General features: G+C 45.6%; 1 pseudogene; it reads right to left on the bottom strand.

The window, feature by feature from the left end:
• Positions 1-295: 295 nt before the first annotated feature.
• On the bottom strand, positions 296-1,079 carry LOC103003562 (S-phase kinase-associated protein 1-like; annotated as a pseudogene).
• Between the last annotated feature and the right edge of the window lie 17,900 nt (positions 1,080-18,979).

The raw sequence follows: 18,979 nt of genomic DNA, 5'->3' as shown, positions 1-18,979 counted from the left end.
AATCAATACCAGTGGAGTCCAGGAAGCTGGAAGACATTCTGATAACCCCACTCTGATAACATTTACCTCAATTAGCCTTTTTCCAGTTTCCAACTCATGAATAAAGATAATACGTTGTTAATTCTATTTCAGAAAATTTTTTGCAAGTTGTTTTATTTACAATGCCAACTTTTAAAAGTCACTAAACTAAACTGGACAATAAACTAGGCATAAATTGCTTTACAAAAAGAGGGAAAGCCCCAAATGCCACTTTCTATAGAGAACCCACAGTTCAATTTTATCCAGAGCCAAGAAAAAAGAACTTTTGATCATACTAGAAGAAACTGAGGCATAAGTTTGGAATCTGTACTGAAACTACACATGCAATGAGGACAACATTCTGCTAATACAACTGATTTGCTGCTGCATTTGTGGACTGTTTTTCTAATATTAACAATTATAAACAAAGCAGTGCAACTAGTATTTGGAACAATCCTTACCAGTGCTACAGCATCAGACACAAAATTTCACTTCTCCTCACACCACTGGTTCTCTTTGCTTACCTGGGCTTCCTCTTCTTCAGTAAAATCATTTTTGATATTGAATGTCTTTCGAATCTCCTCGGGAGTTTTCCCCTTGATCATATTGGCAACAGTCTTGCAGGTAACATCAAGCAAACTTTTGATGTCTAAGTAGTTTGCTGCCAGTATAAGCTCAAAAAGTGCTCTTTGGTCAACTTTCAGGAATTCTTGATCCCAAGCAGGGATGTCATCTGTTCACTTTTCTTTGTTCTCATCATCCTCAGGAGGAGGATCAACCTTGTGGTGGGTGCACCGCTGAGTGACCTTTTTTAATATTGCTGCATTAACATTCGGCAAGAGGACTGGATCATCATCTCCTTCATCAACCATTCCCAAATCTTCCAACGTGGTCTTAATCGTCACAGATTGTTTCGCAATTTCAACATCAACTTCAAATATCTCTCCATCAGAACTCTGCAACTTAATTGAAGGCATGGTGTTAGGATTCAAGGAGATGGCTGGCGAGAGGCTGATGAGAGCAGGGCGGCGTCTGCAAAAAGAAAGACAGAAAAGCAGAGAACAAGGCCAACCCACCACATTGTCTTAACGCCTCAAGTGTCCCAGATGGTAGATTCTTGAGCGGGTTAAAGGGAAGATGTCTAAGGACGGTGTAAATTTTGCTCCTTCCTTCCCCACAACTCTAGAGCTTTCTTTATTGTAAAAAAATTTCCTTTTCCAAGCTTTCAAAACTTTTGAAATGTATGATTTTAAAAACAGGTTTTAAAATGCCCATTAAAGAAATTTGAAAATATACAAAAAGGAAAAACATTAAGTATGCATTTGTTTCCATTTTATCATGTGTTTATAGAGTGGAGTATAGACTCTGTAATCGTATCTCCTACCGCTCCCCACGACTTCATCCCTTCCTCCCTGTCTCCTTGCTCTTCATCAGCACCGTCTCCTACCCCGAGACCTCTGCACTGCTCTTCCCTCTGCAACGAATGCATTTCCCAGACATCTGCATGCCTTCCTCCCTCACCTCTAAGTCTTTGCTCACACACCGCCTTTGTGCTGATGCCTGCCTTGACCACCCTACTTAAAATTGTGTTCTGGCCTCCCTAATCCCCATCGCAGCACTCTGCTTTGTCTTTCTTCTGTAGTGCCCCTCATCCTCAGCATACTAGCTCATTTCTTTTTTTTTTTTAGAAATTCACGTTCTTATTTATTTATTTATTTATTTATTTATTTATTTATGACTGTGTTGAGTCTTCGTTTCTGTGCGAGGGCTTTCTCTAGTTGCGGCAAGTGGGGACCACTCTTCATCGAGGTGCGCGGGCCTCTCACCATCGCGGCCTCTCTTGTTTCGGAGCACAGGCTCCAGACGCGCAGGCTCAGTAATTGTGGCTCACGGGCCCAGTTGCTCCGTGGCATGTGGGATCTTCCCAGACCAGGGCTTGAACCCGTGTCCCCTGCATTGGCAGGCAGATTCTCAACCACTGCGCCACCAGGGAAGCCCGCTCATTTCTTTATTTATTGTAATTCTTGTTTACTGTCTGTCTCCCCCTGCTAGACTGTAAGCTCCAAGAGGGCAGGGATCTTTACTGTTTTCTTCATGGGTGCATCCCCAGCATCTAGAACAGTGCCTGTCACATAGCAGGCGCTTAATAGATTTTTGCTTGATGAATTAATGAAAACTGGCTTATATTTATTGAGTACTTACTCTAAGCCAGGCACTGTGCCAAGTACTTTACATCCTTCCAACACCTCTTGAAGAAAGTTTTAATAAACTCATTTTACAAACAAGCAACCCTAGGCACAGAGAGGGTAAACAACTTGCCTGAGAACGCACAGCTAGTAAGTGGCAGTGCCAGGGCAATTCATCCCTGCCCTGGCTGGTGTGTGTGTGTGTGTGTGTGTGTGTGTGTGTGTGTGTGTGTGTATGAGAGAGAGAGAGGGCACAGTACCAGAGGAGCCCAAACAGACCATCCTGGCTGATCTGAGAGGAGAGTGATGGCTTTCCTCAGGCAGTGACATGATTTGGGTAGAGAATGTGGGGGGGGGGAGGGGACAAGAGAGAACTCAGGAAGAGCAGCTAGGAGGCTGCCGTACTTGTTTAGCTGAGAGGTGATGGTTCCCTGCATTAGGGGGTGGCCAGGGAGATGGGGAGAAGTGGTAGAGGTGGACCACAGGATTTGGTAATAGACTGAATGAAGGGTGTTTAGATCGGGTTCTCGCAGATCGTGAGATGGGGCTCACGTGCAAAAGACTGACTGAGGAAGCGCTACCAGGAGAAGCTAGAGGGAGAGGGGGGAAAGCAGGGTAAGGAAGATGAAGCCAACAGAGGTGTAATCACAGACAGGGATATTCAGTTAAAAGTGGCTCCAGGAGCTGGAGAAAATGGCTGACCCAGCCCAGGAAGGAAGCCCGCAGTGGCTGGGGGAGGGGCACACAACCAGGAAAGAGGGTCTGAGGGGATCAGGTGAGCAAGGATAGCGTTCGCTGCAAGGGGGGAGAGGAAAAGGTGACTCTGCAAGGGGGGAGAGGAAAAGGTGACTGGAGGGTGGCCCCCAGGCTACCTGCATCCAGGTGATGCTGCTGCCGTTACTGAGATGGAGGAAGACCCGGGAGGATGGAGGACGGGACCTGCTAAGTTTGAGAGGCCCATTATACAGCCCAGTGCCAACGTCAAGTAGACAGTTGGTGTGAGTTTGGCGCCTGGGTTGGAGATACACATCTGGGAGCCATCAGGGCATGGCTGGTGTCTGAAACCATGGGACCATCTGGAGGTGACTGGTCAGATAAATGACAGTGCATCTTTTACTTAAGGACCCCACTTACCTCTCCGCCCTTCCCCTCGTTCTGGTCTGGCCACACCCCTTCTCCCAGAATGCCCCACACTCCATCCTGCCACAGGGCATTGGCATATGCTGCTCCTTCTGCTGGGATCCTCTTGCCTGCCCCCCTCACTTACTTGATTTCTACTCATGCTGAAACCCTTGGCTCCGCCATGGCTTCCTTGGGGGGCTGTCTCTGACCTCTGCGGCGACATCAAAGCCCCCTGTATACCCTGTCCTGTGAACTTGTACCCTCTTTGGGAACAGCGGCCACAGTTGTCAGTTTACACCCGTTTATGTGATTTGGTGGGTTTTGTCCACCATTGGCCCCTCCGCCCTTTTCCTCCGTGCCTGATGGGGAAACGAGATCCCACAGCCCCGCTCTCACGGTGCTGTTCCTGTCACAGAAGCTTGTGCATTGGTCCCCAAAGCTCCGCAGTGAAGCCCAGGGGCCTTAGCCAGGGATTGGGCCCCCTGCTTCCAGCCTGCCATTTGTCCAGCTTCATCCCTCGCTCAGATGTTCTCCTCCCTGAGCAGACTGCATGCCTTTCTGCCCAGATGCTGTGTGACCCAGTTAGCCGGCCTCCCCGTCCCCACTGCTGAGTGCTGGCGCTAGCATCCAACTCGAGAGCCCTTCCAGGTGCCTCCCCCTCGCCGGTCTCCACAGCCCTCCCGCCTGGAAGTACCGCTTTTCTCCTCTGTATTCGCCCTGTGCTCTATGTACAGGCTCCACAAGCCCTTAGCACATCCAGCCCTTCTGGAACACTTCTTGGCGGATCTACCCTGTGTCCTTTGTCTTCTGAGGGCAGCTGCCAGGCCTGATCCAGCTCACTCTCCCCTGGAGCAGAGTCCAGCTCTGACATGCGCTGGCAGGGGTGGGAGGAATGGACTCAAGCTTCAGTGTGTGCACGTCCCTGGAGCTCCAAATGTGACAGCATGTCCTTACCTGGTGTCCAGAAGATCCCCTTGTCGAGGAGAAGAGATAAAATCTCAGGCAGGATCCTGGATCAGATGGGTCACCCTGACCTTTAGGAATAAGCCCTGCAAATCACGGTGTTGTTATTTTGTTTTGTTTTATCGAGCGTAGTCTGAAAACTTTAGTAATCTGAGAAAATATCCCAGCTACGTGTAAAAGAGTCAGCTGAGAATAACTGAAAGAATCATGTACATTAATGTATGTAAAAGAGGTCTTTTGACATTGTGGGGTTTTTTTAATTGGGTAAAATATACATAACATTAAATTTACTATTTTAACCATTCAGTGGCATTAAATACATTCATATAGTGGTGCAACCGTCACCACCATCCACCTCCAGAACTTTCTCATCTTCCCCAACAGAAACTCTGTACCCGTTAAACAATGGCTCCCCATTCTCCTCTTCCCCAGCCCCTGATAACCACCATTCTACTTCCTGTTTCTATGAATTTGACTCTAGGGACCTCATATGAGTGGACTCATACAGTGTTTGTCCTTTTGTGACTGGCTTATCACTTGGCATAATGCCTTCAAGGTCCATCAATGTTGTAGCAAGTGTCAGCATTTCCTTCCCTTTTAAGGCTGAATGATAGTCCATTGTATATTTATACCACTGCATTGGCTATCTTTTCATATCTTCTGTATTCTTGATACTCTGGCATTGCTGGCCTTGATCCTGGAGAGTCTGCCTCTCTCAGGGCTTACTGATTCCTGGAGATAGCAAAAGACTTCCCTGTGAGTGCACCTTTGATGTACAAACCACAAAGGCAGGGCCCACATGCCCAACCATCCCCTTTATCAAACTCTCGCCCTGCCCTAAATCACCCCAGGGCCAGGTGCTGAATAACTTGGGACCGCATCTATAGCCCAGATCCTGCTGAAATTATTCAAACTATCCAACCCTAGGCTTACTCAGGGTAACTACCCTCCTCTCCCAATCTCTCCCACAAAAACCCCAATAAAGGCTCGGGGCCACGCTCTTCCTTTTCTTCTCTCTTCTGCCTTCCGACTGACCCTGGTGCTCCCCTGAGTGGCCCTGTCTGGAGTTTCATGCCTCCTGTTTCTAGGGATCTGTGAGTATAAATTTCATCCTTCATGACAATCATTTCTGAGTCTGTGTGTCTTACCATACCTGATTAAAACAAATCCTGGGTATGTTTTAACAAAATCACATTTTATTTATCCATCCATCCACCAGTGGACATTTGGGGACATTTGGGTTGTTTCTGCCTTCTGGCTGTTGTCATTTTTTTAATGAAATATTTCAAGCATGCAAAAAGAAGTAGCAAGAATAGTATAATGGGGCTTCCCTGGTGGCGCAGTGGTTGAGAATCTGCCTGCCAATGCAGGGGACACGGGTTCGAACCCTGGTCTGGGAAGATCCCACATGCTGCGGAGCAGCTGGGCCCGTGAGCCACAATTACTGAGCCTGCGTGTCTGGAGCCTGTGCTCCACAACAAGAGAGGCCACGATAATGAGAGGCCCGTGCACCACGATGAAGAGTGGCCCCCACTTGCCGCAACTAGAGAAAGCCCTCGCACAGAAACGAAGACCCAACACAGCCATAAATAAATAAATAAATAAATAAACCCAAAGTTTAAAAAAAAAAAGAATAATATAATGAACATCCATGGACAGCCACCTAACTAAAGACACCCCACGCTGCCACACGACGTGTGTCCCTACCTGCCCTCTCTCTCCTTATGGATGGTTCTCTCTCCTCCGTTAGTATTATCCATCCCAGCAAGGATGCAACTTTTCCTCCATAGGAAAGTCCTCATAAACAGTATGTGGTATCGTCTTGTACGTTTTTGAATTTTGTAGAGACAGCGTATACGATACCTGCAGCAATGCGTTTTTTCCATTCAGCGTGATGTGTCTGAGATTACCCCATGTTGACGGATGCTGCTCTAGTTTGTTCATTTTACCTGGCCGTTCAGTATTCCATTGTTTGAATTTACCTTAACTTCCTTATCATTCTCCTATTGATGGGCATTCCGGATATTTCCAAGTTTTTCACTAAAACGTGAACATCCGTGTGTGTGTGTGTCCATCTTGAGGGGACAGACCCAGGTGGGGAACTGGAAGACAGGGATATGTGCGTCTTCGTTTTATCAGGTCTGGCTAAACTGTTCTCCAAACCGAGGTAGCAGTTTGCACCTTGAGCAGCAAATATAAGGGTTCCTATTGAGACAGAGAAGCTGACTCCCAGCCCTCAAATTCACACCCAAACCAGACACCCCCTTGACCATGGCTGCCCTCTCAGAAGTGAGAATTCTCTGTGGCTGGTCTTGGTGTTAGTGGGAGAGTGGTTTCCCGGAGCTTCTTTCAGCCATGGAGGCATCTCTTGGTCGGGATGTTTCTGGAGGAAACCCCTTGTTTCTGCTGCAGGAGGCCTGCACTGTGTATAAAGGCAGCTGAGGGAGCCTGTCTGACAGCAACTGTTCCTGCCTGTGAGAGCGTCCTCAGGACCAGCACGGTGCCCTGGCTGTCCCGTCCAGGGATGTGCGTGCCAGCCCCTCCGTGCCCCTGCGAGTGAGCCTGGCTCTGACGTGGGGCTTGGTGTCCTGCTCATCCCAGGTGAGAATGGCTCTGTCAGTTTTCTGGCAGTTGGCGTGGCAGATTTATAGGCATCAAACAAAAACCTATTGTCTTAGTAACACGTTTGTTGTGAAGTGTCTATGTGCTTGTGTGTTCTTACAAGGCAAAGTGTTTCAGCAAAGAGGAGGCAACTTCCTTGGAAATTAGGATATTCAAAGTAACTACTCAGGGCTTCCCTGGTGGCGCAGTGGTTAAGAATCCGCCTGCCAATGCAGGGAACTCGGGTTCGAGCCCTGGTCCAGGAAGATCCCACATGTCGCGGAGCAACTAAGCCCGTGTGTCACAACTACTGAGCCCGTGTGTCACAACTACTGAGCCCGCGTGCCACAACTACTGAAGCCTGCGCGCCTAGAGCCCGTGCTCCGCAACAAGAGAAGCCACCGCAATGAGAAGCCCGCGCACCGCAACGAAGAGAAGCCCCCGCTCACCGCAACTCAAGAGCCTGTGCACAGCAATGAAGACCCAACACAGCCAAAAATAAATAAATAAATAAAAATAAATTCAAAGTAACTACTCAAATCAGGCCCTTTGATATTGCTTTAAGAAATCTGTTTTGCCCATAAAATCATGGCTCTGCTGTTTGTGCCATTCTGTTGACATTTTTTCCACTTTTCCGATAGCAGCCTCTTCCACTTTCCCTTCTGTAATTCAAAACTGTAATCGTTACGTCATCGGAAAATTGTTTTTGTAATATTCTAAAGTGAAATACTTGCAAATATGTACTTTTTAGAACGAGTGTAAATTTTAAATTCAGGACTAAAGTAACATTTTATGTGTAATCTTGTCTGTACCATAAATCATGAAGTGTTTTATTCTCTATTCTTTGAGCAAGTCTCAGTTGCCCTGTGTTTTCACGAGATTGGAATTGCTGGTTACATGGTTTGATGGGCTCCAAAGATGTTCTTTGGGCTGTATATGCTGGAAGCATCTGCTTGTGGAGCTGGTGCTACCCCATGCCTTCCCAGCTGTGGGCACGAAGGGCGCCTGGGGCTGGTTGGTACCACAGGTCTGGTAAAACCTGTGATGGGCTCTGGCGCCACCCTTGTTGGGGGTCTCAGCCCCTTGCAGAGTTCTCTCAATGTGCATTCCCCCCCCCCCAATATTCCTGGATAGCCCACTGTGCTTATGTCCAGGCAGCTACCAGCTGGCTTCTGCTGGGCGCCGACACCAGTCAGCACACCAGCGCCTCCCTCTGTTGGGCCAAGCGGACCCTTCCCTTGGCCCAGCCTCCTGGCTTCTGCCCTCCCAGTGCTCCAGGTGGCAGGTGGGGGAGAAGGCCCCCCTCCCTGGTCTGCAGAAGGGATTAGGCCTTGCCGTTGAGCCCTCTGTGCCCAGAAGATTTCAAGAACAGCTGTTTCAGGCTTCCCCTCTAGGACCCAGATGTGCCCAGGCTGGGCAGGGGCCCTGGCTGAGCGGTGGACACGTGGCCATGATCGTGGGCGCCCCCTGCAGTGCACTCCACTTGTTAATGGGTCAGCCCCTCCTGCCTGCTCTGATTCCCTGTTCCTCGAAGAAACAGACTTCCGGGGCTGCATCTTCCTTTGCCAGAAACATCTCCACCCCAGCTTGAGCTCACTGTACTCGGAGTGCAGTTTCCTCAAGTCCGGCAATGCACATGGCCTGCTTAACTGTGTTCTTGAATGTTGAGTGTCTCAGACCCTTCCTTGGAGCATCATTCTGATGCTGTTTCCCATCAGGTGCAGCTGAGCACAGGGATGGGCCGTGGGGACACCTTTGGAGAGCCCACAGCGTGGGGGGGGGGAGCGGGAGGGGGTAGGAGAAGGTGGAGACATGAGCACTAATGTCTCCAAACTTCCTCTGGCCCTACTTTTTTTTTTGGCTGTGCCTCGCAGTCTGCAGGATCTTAGTTCCCCGACAACCAGGGATTGAACCCGGGCCACCGCAGTGAAAGTGCCGAGTCCTAACCACTGGAGCGCCAGGGAATTCCCAAACGCCCCACCGCCCCCACCACTTCTTCAACCAGGAGTGAGTGGTGGTACTAGTTCACCTTTAAGGACTCTTTAAGCTCTTTAAAACCTACTTAGGGATGGAATCAAAAGTTTATTTATTTATTTACTATTTTTTAAAACCGCGGTTAAGGGATAGATTCGACAAACATCCGAGACACCTCTCTCTTCCGTGACCTCGTTTGCAATGCTCATCTATTTTCTGCCTTTGTTCTTTGTTAATAAATGCATTTATGGTTCTGAAGTTCCCTACAAGTACCCCTTTAGTTGCATCCCACACATTTGGAGAGTGTTCACTGCTATTCAGTTCTGTTTATTTTTAGATTTCCATTATGATTTCTCAATTGACTCAAGAATGATTTAGAGGTATAGGGTTTAAACAATTTTGTTTTCTTTTTTTGGTAGGGAGATAGGCAATGCATTCAAAAGTTTCAAAATCCAAAAAACCTAAAAGTTCTACAAGGAAAACTATCACTTTTTCCCCGTCCCCCCCGCCAGACACCCATAAGCAACAAATATTAGTCATTAACTGAGTTTATGTCTCAGATATAGTTCAAAATGTGTGTAGATGAGCATATAAACATATTATTTGCATTTGTAAATATGCATATATTCCTTTCCCCCTTCTTAGACAAATCCTATGCCTTAGTTCTGAAGTGTGTTTTAGTTTGTCCTTAACAGTTTATATTAGGGATTATTCCACATCAGTATGTAAAGAGCTTTTCATTTGTTTTTACAGCTGCATAGTATTCCATCAATTAAACATACCATTTTCTAAATACCCAGTTTAGTTCTCTATTGACGTACGTTTATTTTGTCTATGGTTTTTCAAATTTATAAACAATGTTGCCATAAAAAACCCTTTTGGGGGGATTATTACACAGTGGGCAAGCGTATCACCAGAAATGGAATTGCTAGGTCAAGTGTATGTGCAACTGAATTTTGATAGCTATTCCAAATGCCTTTCATTGAGGCTGTTCCAATTTATATATCCAGCAGCATAGCATGAGGTTCTATTTACCCCTTAGCTTTGCCAGCAGTATCCTATCAAATTTTGGTTCTTTGTTGATCTACTAGTGAATAATGTTATATTTTCTCTTTAACCTGAATTTCTCTTATTCTGAGTAAAGGAGAGCAAATTTTATATGTTCTAAAGTTAGTCATATGGATCTTGGTTTGTAAATGCTATTCTCCAATAAAAGGAATTAGGACTCCTTGGAGAAAGGGCTGATTCCCTGGGGCAGGAAACATAAGCCTGGAGCATCTTGTAGTGTCAGAGTTAAAGAAGTGCTAAAAACAAAACAAAACAAAAAACAACCTACAATAATAGGAGAATGTGAATGGGTCTCAGGAGCCAACTGAAAAAGCTCCCAATGGTCAAAGCTGGAACTATTTGAGCCGCAAAATAAATGCAATATTGGACTACCTTTGCAACTTTTCTGTATATCTAAAATTATTCCTAGATAACAAGTTTATTTTTTAAAAGTTATTGTATTTCTTTTTTTATGAATCATTATCTCCTTTGCCATGTTTTTTCTTTTGGTTGTTAGTCTTTCTTGTTTATTTGTAGCAGTTCTTTATATATTAGGATTTGACTGTAATGTTAATTATACATATTTTCCCCAGTTTGACTTTGTCTTTCAATTTTACTTACATTTTTCCCCACTCAGAAATGTTTCAATTTATATTGTCAAATTTATTCTTTTTTTGTGTGCATTTTATGGCTTTTAAGTTTACACTATAGTTGGAAGTTCTTCCCCCCTCCAAAATTGTAAAATAATTCTCTCATGGTTTACTCAAGTGCTTATACTTAAGAAGAGTGTTTTTTACATTTCCAACATTATATGATACAAACTTTAATTTCTAAAACTGTATCAGTTAGAGCAGTCAGGAGACAGAAACCACTCCAGTTATTTGAACAGAGAAGATTTAATATAGAGAATTCTTGGGACTTCCCTGGTGGCGCAGTGGTTAAGAATCCACCTGCCGATGCAGAGGGCACAGGTTGGATCCCTGGTCCAGGAAGATCCCACATGCTGCGGAGCAACTAAGCCCCCGCGCCTAGAGCCCGTGTTCTGCAACAAGAAAAGCCACTGCAATGAGAAGCCCCTGCACGGCAACAAAGAGTAGCCCCAGCTCGCCACAACTAGAGAAAGCCCGCGCAGCAACGAAGACCCAATGCAGCCAAAAACCAAACAAACAAAAAGAATCCTTAACTAGGTATACAGTTGTTAACTAGGTAACAAAAAAGGTAAAGAGAAAACTCTAAGGTATTAGGGGGTGAGCAACCACAGGAAGCAGCTACCACCCCCAGGGCTGAAAGAACAAAGAAAAGAGGCTGGAATCTTTAAACTCAGAATAATGTCCCTCCCTTAGAAACACAGCGGAGGGCCCCTCCTCCAGGTCTGGGGCCCACACCTCTGAGGGGAGGTACTGGCTGCACTGGTGTCTCTGAAGGGTAGAGTGAGGGCATGATGAAGTTGGTCTGCAAGCGTTGGAAAAACTGTGTTGACCTAAAACAATAAAACGGCCAATTACTTTACCAGCAAAATGGGTTCACTCAGCAACAGTAAAGAATTGCAACTCAGGGGGCTTCCCTGGTGGCGCAATGGTTGAGAACCTGCCTGCTAATGCAGGAGACGCAGGTTCGGGCCCTGGCCTGGGAAGATCCCACGTGCCGCGGAGCAGCTGGGCCCGTGAGCCACAGTTGCTGAGCCTGCGCGTCTGGAGCCTGTGCTCCGCAGCGGGAGAGGCCGCGATGGTGAGAGGCCTGCGCAGCGCGATGAAGAGTGGCCCCCACTTGCCACAACTAGAGAAAGCCCTCGCACAGAAACGAAGACCCAGCACAGCCAAAAATAAATAAATAAATAAATAAATAAATTAAAAAAAAAAAGTAACTGAAGTGAAAAACCAATTGAGGACACAAAACAAGGCAAAAAAAAAAAAAAAAAAAAAAAAGAATTGCAACTCAGGACATAGGTTTACTGTGAACCACAGGCAAGTCCAAGAACAAACGAGGTAAGTGTTCTTTTATAGTGGAGAAGGGGGAGCTGGGAGGGGCTGTTTTGTTATAAACAAAGGGTCCATTGGAGGACACTGGAAGTTCAAAGTGTCGTGGCTTTTCATTGGCTGAGTGTGGCAGTCTCTCATTGGTTGGGCTGTTGCAGGGCAAAGAGAAATTCTTCCTTCCTCCCGCTGGGTGGTAAGTAGCAACGTTCTTCTTGTTGGGTCTGCAATTGAGGTCAAGTGGCGGGGTATGAGAGTTCCCCCTTCTGGCCTCCTGACTTCATTTCAAATGAGGTTTCTGTTCATTAATTTTCACAACTGCAAACTGGATCCCACCCGCTGCTGTGGGCAGGAAATGCTGCTGCTGGGCTGAAGAAGCTTTGCTGGGATAAAGTTCACCGGAACAGGAAGCAAACAGGAAGAAGTCCCTTCTTCCTCCTCCATCTTTGCCCCCTATGGGCAGAACCGAACAGGGACCCTGCTGACAAAGCAGAAACATTTACTGAGTTCCAGCCCCAGGTTCACAAAGCCAAATGGAGGAGAGTGGTTTGGAGCTGAGACAATAATTTCATAATTGACCTGTTTGCTTCAATGATTTTTGCACACTTCAGTCCATCCTCTTCCATCTTGCAGTGGGACTGAAAATTACAGTGGCTACATAAAAGTGCCTTAGCTTTCTTTTTTTTTTAAAAATAAATTTATTTATTTATTTATTTAAATTTTGGTTGCGTTGGGTCTTTGTTGCTGTGCGCAGGCTTTCTCTAGTTGCGGCAAGTGGGGGTTACTCTTCGTTGCAGTGCGCAGGCTTCTCACTGCGGGCTTCTCTTGTTGTGGAGCATGGGCTCTAGGCACGCGGGCTTCAGTAGCTGTGACACGCAGGCTCAGTAGTTGTGGCTCGCGGGCTCTAGAGTGCAGGCTCAGTAGTTGTGGTGCACAGGCTTAGTTGCTCCATGGCATGTGGGATCTTTCCAGACCAGGGCTCGAACCCGTGTCCCCTGCATTGGCAAGTGGATTGTTAACCACTGTGCCACCAGGGAAGCCCCTCATTTGTTTTTTAATCTCTCAAAATGAATAGTATCTTGACTATTTTACACAGTCTGAATTGACGTAGGATAACTCACATTGCATGTTTACCAATTGATTTGCCCACCATTTCTTTTTTCATTTTAGGCGTTTTCTTTTCTTTTTCTTTCTTTATTTATTTTTGGCTGCGTTGGATCTTTGTTGCTGCGCAGGCTTTCTCTAGTTGCAGTGAGCGGGAGCTACTCTTCGTTGCGGTGCGCGGGCTTCTCATTGTGGTGGCTTCTCTTGTTGCAGAGCACGGGCTCTAGGCACGCGGGCTTCAGTAGTTGTGGCACGTGGGCTCAGTAGTTGTGACTCGCGGGCTCTAGAGTGCAGGCTCAGTAGTTGTGGCGCACGGGCTTAGTTGCTCCGCAGCATGTAGGATCTTCCTGGACCAGGACTCGAACCCGTGTTCCCTGCATTGGCAGGCAGATTCTTAACCACTGCGCCACCAGGGAAGCCCTCAGGCCTTATGGGATTGTTTTCCTTCTTCCTGAAGTACCTCCTTTAGAACCTCCTTTGGTTGGCATCTGTTGCTGGTAAACTCTAGATTTTTGTTTGTAAAATCTTTATTTCACATTAATAACACTTTGAAAACATTATTACACTGTCTTCTGGCTTCCACTGTAGCTGGTGATAAGTCTGTTTTCAGCCTAATTGTCATTGTTTTATTGATAATCTATCTTTTCAAATAACTTGATATATAAATGGAAAGACAATAGGTATATTTAAAAGGACATTAATTTGCAAAGAAATAAATGGCAGACAAAATCCTGATCCATCTCTGAGACCTTAGGCAAGTTTCTTAACCTCTGAGTCCTGTGACTTCATGGTAAGAAGGAATCTGTACTCTACATGGTGGTTGTGGAAATCAGAGAAGCCGCATACATGCCCTGGACAAATAGAGAAACTCCACTGACATGGTTATTTCCATGGATTCCATCTCTTTTCACATTTTTATGACACTTAAAGGTTAAAAATTTGAGTCTGTCAACAATGATGTTTAGTGCTTATTTTGAAATATCAAAACATAATTCCAACGATGGCTCATATTATTATTTCCTGTTATATAGAATTTTCTTTTCGATTAACTTAATAAGGAAACCTACAAGCCTCTGCTAATTAATTTCTCGGCACCAACTACAGTAGCTCAAACTCAGAATATTATCATGTCAAAATGGAACAAAACAAGAAAGGGAGTTTTGGGTACTCCTTTGGGCAAGAGACTGGTAATTGTCCTTGGTTTCTATCCACATAGTACTGCACTGGTCCTTTTCATGTACACAGCTATGGTCGGAACAAGAAAACCAACTATTTGGGCTTGACAGCTTTGTGTACAATTGTTTTTTTTTGTTTTTTTTTTTAAATCACTAATTTTGATTTAGAAGTTTTCCTAAAATGGTGGTCATATTTGTATCTGCATTGGACAACTTGGCATTCAAAACAAGCAGCTTCCCTCTGAATTAAAAGTAGAATATTCGGGCTTCCCTGATGGCGCAGTGGTTAAGAATCCGCCTGCCAATGCAGGAGACATGGGTTCGAGCCCTGGTCCGGGAAGATCCCACATGCCGCGGAGCAACTACTGAGCCTGCGCTCTAGAGCCCACGAGCCACAACTACTGAAGCCTGCGCGCCTAGAGCACGTGCTCCGCAACAAAAGAAGCCACCGCAATGGGAAGCCTGCGCACCACAACGAAGAGTAGCCCCCACTCGCCACAACTAGAGAAAGCCCGCGCACAGCAAGGAAGACCCAACGCAGCCAATACATACATACATACATACATACATATATACATAAATAAATAAAATTTATTTTAAAAAAAAGTAGAATATTCATCTGGGGAATTATTTACCTTCAGCAGAGTCGGCTGTTTGCTCATCTAGGCCTTTTAACAGGCTAGCTATCCACTAACTCATCTGTGTTCCTCTGCAAGGAACACCCTTCTCACCCTCGCCACTCAAAAGTTGTGCTCATTTTGAAATCACACCTTTCTCATCTGTTTTAACATATTGATGTTGTACAAGGAAACAAGACAAGATATATTGAGAAATAAATTGTGTGAGAGGGTTAAGGAATCCTAAACTATTAACCTATGAAGGTTAGTAATGAAAATGTCTCCCTATTCCTTAAACGCATGGATGCAAAGGGACAGTATTCTTGATTGGAAAAGAAACCATCACTTCCCACCTACTTACTCAACAAGAAGGTAATTTAATTCTTTGCCTGAACCTTGTTTGCCCAATAAGACTCTGTGTGCAGATGTTACTATTTTCTGATACCTCTTCTCCTTCTGTTCTCGGGTTGTCTTTGTGGATGACATCAACCTGCCTGCTCCAGGGGAATACGGGGCTCAACCTCCTGCTGAGTTACTTAGATGGCAGTTCGATCACTGGAGTCAGAATGACCTAAAAGATTGTTCTGTGATAAAACTGGTGGACATTCAAATCACGTGTGCTCTGGGACCCTCAGGTACATTTTCTGAGTTTGTGATGATTAAGATTGAAAATCACGCTGGCTATATCCGAAGAGGTAGCTGGAGAAAGAGAAACCCAATGGGACAATATGGGTCACAATGTTTTCTAAGCGTATACACTGCCACCTGAGGGGGTCCACCACAGGGGCAAACGCTGCAAAGTGGGTGGCCTGGGTCGGGGCCATTCTCCCACCAACTCTTCCAATCCTTTCCTCCCACCTTCTGGGACTTTGTTCCCCATTTCCTGCCCTGCATCCTGAGAACCCCAGCCCCTTGTCTCATTCCTTAATGTTCCAGCTGTATGAACCGTCCCTGATCAAAGATCAACTTTCCTCAACCCCAGTCAGGTCCCATCCTAGTGGGTCTCTGCCTTTAGATGGGCTATTGAGAGGAATTTAAGTAGGAAACAGCCCAAAGAATTGACCCTTAAAGATCCTTTACATTTTCCAAGAGAAATTTATAAACTCAAAGGAATCTCAATGTAGGGAAATTTTTTTATGCGAAAGTGTCGAAAATGGCTTGATTCAACTAACTGGACAGCTTCAACTATTCCCCTCCCGAACTCAAGTTGGTTATTCTATTTTTTAAAAATTCCTTCTCTCAGGACTTCCCCGGTGGCACAGTGGTTAAGAATCTGCCTGCCAATGCAGGGGACACAGGTTCGAGCCCTGGTCCGGGAGGATCCCACATGCCGCAGAGCAACTAAGCCCCTGCGCCACAACTACTGAGCCTGCGCTGTAGAGGCCACAAGCCACAACTACTGAGCCCATGTGCCATGACTACTGAAGCCCGTGTGCCTAGAGCCCGTGCTCTGCAACAAGAGAAGCCACCACAATGAGAAGCCTGAGCACCGAAGAGAAGCCCCTGCTCGCTGCAACTAGAGAAAGCCCACGCCCAGCAATGAAAACCCAACACAGCTAAAAAATAAAGAAAGAAGGAAATTTATTTTTAAAAATTATGTAAAAAAATACTCCTCTCAATGTATCACTTCTCCATATCACTGGTATTTGCCTCCTAACCCCTGACCTTTATCTGACCTGTGACTTTGGCTCTGAGTCAGGCTGTCAGCATGCTCTGGGCCACTCTGAACACTTTCTTTTTCTTTTTTTGTTCTTTTTTATTTTTTACTTAATCTTTTTTATTTTTATTTTTTGGCGCACTGTGCGGCATGCAGGATCTTAGTTCCCCAACAAGGGATCGAACCTGTGCCCCCTGCACTGGGAGCTCGGAGTCCCAACCACTGGACTGCCAGGGAATTCCCACTGTTTTTTCCTTTAAAAAGACAAATAAATAAAGGACTCTATTGCTCCGGGTCTCAGACTTCAGTTCTACTTTATCTCTGTCATCTGTACTTACCTGTTTACTTTTCCCCATCCCTTCAGGCCCTGGAAAGGGAATAGGCTGAATCCATGAGGTCACAACCTGGAAGTCCTAGAAGGAGGTCACTGGAACCTCCAATCTATAGTCAGTTGGTCAGGAGCACAGGTGACAACCTGGGGGGGGAAGGAGGAAGTGGGGGAGGGGAAGAGTCTTGTGGGACTGAGCCCTTTATCTGTGGGATCTGATGCTACTCCAGGTAGACAGTGTCAGGATTGAGTTGAGTGGTAATACACCCTGCTGGTGTCTGGAGAATTGCTTGGTGATATGGAGGGAACCTCACATCCTCCCACTTACATTGGAATTGGGTTCAGAATCCCTTTACATATGGTCTATTCTGGAAAATGCCCCTTGTGCACTTGAGAAGAACATGTATGCCATTGTTGTCAGGTGGAGTGTTCTGTATATGTCCATCAGGTCTAGTTGGTTTGTTGTGTTAAGTCCTCTGTTTACTTACTTACCTTCCATCTGGTTCTACCCATTGTTGAGAGTGGGGTATTGAAGTCTCCAACTATTATTTTAGAACTGTCTATTTCTGCCTTCAATGCTATCAGTTTTTGCTTCACATATTTTGATGGTCCGGTATCAGGTGTGTGAGTGTTCGTTCTTGTAGGGGTTGGGGTCATATTAACATGGGATAAAAAACCACTGTGATGTGGAGGGCATGCCTACTATGCCCTCCAAACCGCCAAATACATGTATTACTTTCTGTTTATAAATATTTAGTTTCTTCTAGATTTCTGGGTGTTATTCTTCCTCTTATTTAATACATGTGCAATTTATTTTCATGTGTGGTGTGAGGTATGGATCCAACTTTCCTTCCCATATTGCAGCCACTTGTCCTGGAACTATTGCTAAAGACACTCCTGCTCTTGCCCATTGAATATGACGCACCCATCATTTCTGGTAGGCTGTTCGTTCTGGACTTACAGTTACGTACAGAAAAGAAACCCCATCTGTCTAAGACATAGCTGGTTGGGTTTTGTACTTGCAACCAAATACACTCATACTGATTCTGTGCATGAATGAACAGCAGTTCGATGAACAGAACAGTGCTGGTCAGTGCTGAGTCATGTTCTGCTTCCTCTAACTGCAAGGGATGCTGGGAAAGTGGGTAACTGGACTGTCCTAAGTGTCTTAGAATAACCACCATTGCCTAGGGCTAAGTGTGAAAGTGGGGGCGTGAGTCACCACACAGACCAGCCTCTGGATTTTGTTACGTAGCATTACAGTCCCCCTAAGAGAATACTACTGGGACACTTGTGCAGGGAGAAAACAGACATATGCTGGAACTCCCGAATGATAAGTTCCAGCAGTGAGCTTATTATTCAGCCTGTAGGGTGGCAGGGTGTGTCCAACCAGCCCTAGCAGGACTGGATGATCTGTTTCTGCCACGCCCACAGCTGACCCCATAGAGAGAAGGTAGAGGGCTCCACGTTGTCTTGTAGGGGGCAGAGTATGAGGGGTGGGGCAGAGAAGGACCATCCTCACCTATTGGTGGAGACTGGCTGCTTCTGTTGCCCTGTTGTATGTATGAGTTTCCTATTGCTGCTGTAACATATCACCCCAAATTTAGTGGCTTAAAAGCAACACAAATTATCTTACATTTCTGGAGGTCAAAAATCTGAAATGGTTCTCATTGGGCTAAAGTCAAGGTGCCAATAGGGCTGGTTCCTCCTGGAGGCTCCTGGGGAGAATCTGTTCCTTGCCTCTTCCAGCTTCTAGAGGCTGTCTCTCCATATTCTAAGCCAGCAATGTAGCATCTTCAAGTCTCTCTCTGCTTCTGTCTTCACGTCAGTTGATTACATCAGGCCCACCAGGATAATCCAGGATAATCTCCCCATCTCAAGATCCTTTTTTTTTTTTTTTTTTTTTTATGTTGATTTTTTTTTTTTAAACTTTATTCCCTTTAATATAACTCTTAAAAATTTATTTGGTTCAAAAATTTGCAAAAGAAAAAATGGAGAGCAAGAATGAAGAGAAGTAGAAAACATGCTGCTAAAATAGCCTTGGCTCCCAGGTGTAAATTAATCAGTGACTTTTATTAATAGCAAATCAGTTTTACTCCACCCCCCCTAAATTAATGTTAAACAAATATTTAAAGTGTGCCCAAAGCATCCCCAAGTCTCAAGCCTTCCCTTCCCAGGTCTGCAGGAAGGCATCTAAAAATGCACTGCATTCAC

Source organism: Balaenoptera acutorostrata, chromosome 9, assembly GCF_949987535.1.
Source record: "Balaenoptera acutorostrata chromosome 9, mBalAcu1.1, whole genome shotgun sequence".
NCBI lineage: Eukaryota > Metazoa > Chordata > Mammalia > Artiodactyla > Balaenopteridae > Balaenoptera > Balaenoptera acutorostrata.
This window is presented reverse-complemented; position numbering and strand designations above follow the sequence as displayed.